The sequence below is a fragment of the Nicotiana tabacum genome, chromosome 19 (genome assembly GCF_000715075.1).
Source record: "Nicotiana tabacum cultivar K326 chromosome 19, ASM71507v2, whole genome shotgun sequence".
NCBI lineage: Eukaryota > Viridiplantae > Streptophyta > Magnoliopsida > Solanales > Solanaceae > Nicotiana > Nicotiana tabacum.
Window position 1 is genome coordinate 11,203,013 of NC_134098.1, and position 2,705 is coordinate 11,205,717.

The 2,705-nt window shown below is 33.6% G+C and overlaps 1 pseudogene; it reads right to left on the minus strand.

Moving 5' to 3' along the window:
• Positions 1–271: 271 nt before the first annotated feature.
• LOC107821060 (mannan endo-1,4-beta-mannosidase 1-like) lies at positions 272–2,212 on the minus strand (annotated as a pseudogene).
• Between the last annotated feature and the right edge of the window lie 493 nt (positions 2,213–2,705).

Here is a 2,705-nt window from a genome sequence, read left to right on the forward strand (position 1 = left end):
TCTGCATTTCATTAGCATAACAAAAATTGTATTCAAACTTAAAAACAAGAAGACAAAAACTTAACATTCCTTTTTCGTTTGCTGAAATAATTTATGAATTACATTCTAGAGTATATCCAAACTTCACATGTTTAGTAACATGAGGTCGAATTACTATTAAAAATCATGGACTTAAGATCACTTAAATCCTATTATAAATTGATTATTGTATAATTAAGAAAATAATCTAATAGAAAAACCTATTATGGAACTTATTTTCTTTCTTATCCTAATGATCTTCAGGCCTTCACTCTAGAGGGCTATGAATAAGATTAGCCAAAGTTGTCATAGCATGTGATTGACCTGAAATAATTCCTGCAGTTGAAGGATTTTGTCCCAAAACAATACAATAACCATCATCATAATTCACCATTCCTTGTGCCATAGGTTGCCATACTAAGCTTCCTGCCATAGTTCCCCCTTCTTTTGCCAAAATTGTAGATATTCCTATATACAATACTCATTAATGTGTCTCTTGAACTAAGACTGTATCCTTGACCTCTACTAGACTTGCCAAATTCAGCTAGCACTAGAGGTTTCTTTAGTATAGTTTTTGCATCTTCCCAATGGCTTGTAACCCACCTTTGCATCCATGCTAATTGTGCTTCATCGCTTTGTCCGGATACCCTATAAATGTAAAAAGTTAAAGATTTTTGCATTGTCGATGAGGTAAACAATGTTTGAACAACCAGGCTATTTATAAGGTGTTACGATGAAAAATATGAACTTGTGAGTGGATCAAAGATGTTAATATACCATTGATCAGTGTATAAGTGGATAGTGGCAAAATCTATCTCATTGATAAGATGGTTACTGATAAAATCTGTTCCGACTTGATAACCAGGATTAACTTGTTTCCTTTCAGGAACCGAATCACCATAGAATCCCTCCATTCCTACCTCCAACAAGTGTTTGTTGTCTAGTGACTTCACAAAACTTGCCATTTCTTGAACCCAAGCCTGTTGATGATATTTTATAGATAAAAAATCAGTTGATGATATTTCTAAAATTCAATTAGTTTGGAAATGAATTAAGAAGCATTACTTGATGCTTACATTAATGGTTTTTCCAGAATAGTCAGCTTGGTCGCGTGGCTCATTAATGAGTTCCCATGCCATGATTGTTGGATCATCTTTGTAAGCAACTCTAGTAATCGTATTGAATCTTGTAACGACGTTCTGTAGCAATTTCACAAGAACATAAATTCATATATTAACCACCATATATCAACTTTGTTAATTTTATTTGATAATGAAGTATTACTTGGAAAAAGAAAAAGATTGCATGAATATCAAACAGTCGCTATTTAAGTGAAAAAGTTCCACACATTGTTACCCCATACCTTGATGTGGTTCTTGTAATAACTTTTGAGCATAGGATGAGTTTAGAAATCATCGTCGCTATTAATCTGAGCCCCTGCATTTCGTGCCCATTGGGCATATTGAGCTTTTCCTCCAAAGTCATTCCAGTTGTTTACAAAGCTCAAGATTAAGCGAACACCATATTTCTTAGCTTCCGAGATCACAAAATCCAAACCCTAAATCCATAAATATACAATAATAACCGTAAAATTAGACACCATTTAAATAAGTATCTAACTATTGACACAATTCATGCATAAATTTTATTGAAGGAATTTAACTTGTATTCCTTACATGGTGGAAAGAACTTTTACCAGTACAATTTAACTAGCTAGTTATAGTAGGTGGTTACTCTATTTTTTGGATTAACATATTAGATTTGATAGGTAGAATTATTTGTCGTCATAAGCTAACTTAACCTTTTAATCTTAAAACTCTTTTAGCGCAGGACATAAACTTTACCTGAAAAACTCGTTCATCGTAAACGCTAGGTGATATTTGTAATGCTCTATCACCTCCATCACTGAAAGCCCAGGTGCGACAAACAGAAAGGCCAGCAGCAGATGCATCTTTAAAATCCTCAGTGACTTTGTATCTCTCACTAGGCTCGGCAGCAACGTGCATCAACCAATAGGAGTTGAAACCATTGAATAGAAAAGGGGATCCATTGAGTTCAAAATGGGCACCCTTAACTGCTATAAACCCTACATTAGCATTTCTTGGAACCCTAGCTTCACATGTGAGAGCTAAAAATAAGAGCAAAAGGCCAGAAATACAGCTCGTTCTTGTAAAAGACATTTTGTAGTTTAATTTCTATATTGAATGAAAGAGATGTGATATGCTAGAGGTCACCTTCCTGTTGGCTTTTATAATGAGTTAAAGACTTGCAGGAACTAAAAATAGCAAAACTTGCAGGAACTAAAAAACTTTCCTAGTGGATGCATGGAAATTGAAATTTGGTAAGTTAACCTGAAAATATATCTTATTTATGAAAGTTATCATGGGATGTTGATAGAAGAGGAAGGCAGTTATTTGGTTAAAGCAAAAAGACATGTCTGTTGAAAGAATTATAACGACAAATTATGGGGAAAAGAAAAACGATAAATAAAGAAAAGGAAAAGGTGGAAGCTAGTGGTGTAATATGGGTGATGTATTGCATCCATTGGTTGGTTTTAGTTTAAGGTTTTAACTAGATCTGATCTGATGATAGAAATATACCCCATCCGTTTCAATTTACGTGAACTTATTTTTTTTTTTTAGTCCGTACCAAAAAGAATGATATTTTTCCCTATTTGAAAATAATTT